Here is a 608-nt window from a genome sequence, read left to right as displayed (position 1 = left end):
TCCCCGTTCCGTCCCGTCCTCTGTGCTGTGTTCTGTTAGTAGAAGCGAGTCACCAGGGCCAGCCCACGTGAGAGGGAGCCCTCTGTAGGGCGCACACGGGGGGCCCGGAGGCGGGGGCCCGTGTTTGAAGCAGCTCGTGTTGTGGGTGAGGCACCTCCCTTGCCTCACAGGTGGGGTTGCCTTCTTGTGAGTTTTGCGACAGAAACAACATTCTGGATACAAGTCCTTTCTCAGGTATATTTCGCCCCAGTCTGTGCCGTGGTTCTTGGTTCTCTCACTGCTGTCTTTTTAAGAGCAGGAGTTTTAAATGTCGACGGTGGTATAGCGGGGTGAGCCATTTAAATACCTACGGAAAACAACTCCGGCTTGTTTGGTGGCTGTTCCGTTTCCCCTCACAGGTGGGGTTGCCTTCTTGTGAGTTTTGTGACTGAAACAACATTCTGGACACAAGTCCTTTCTCAGGTATATTTCGCCCCAGGCTGGACCTTGGTTCTTGGTTCTCTCACTGCTGTCTTTTTTTTTTTTTTAAATTTATATTTTATTGATTTTCCACAGAGAGGAAGGGAGAGAGATAGAGAGTTAGAAACATTGATGAGAGGGGGAGACAG

The 608-nt window shown here is 50.5% G+C and overlaps 1 protein-coding gene across 1 annotated transcript in view; it reads left to right on the top strand.

Annotated features, from left to right (window-relative positions):
• The window catches only part of FAN1 (FANCD2/FANCI-associated nuclease 1), a 34,390-nt gene that overhangs the window by 33,288 nt on the left and 494 nt on the right, over window positions 1–608 (top strand). The window lies entirely within an intron of this gene.

The sequence above is a fragment of the Myotis davidii genome, unplaced genomic scaffold, assembly GCF_000327345.1.
Source record: "Myotis davidii unplaced genomic scaffold, ASM32734v1 scaffold164, whole genome shotgun sequence".
Lineage (NCBI taxonomy): Eukaryota > Metazoa > Chordata > Mammalia > Chiroptera > Vespertilionidae > Myotis > Myotis davidii.
This window is presented reverse-complemented; position numbering and strand designations above follow the sequence as displayed.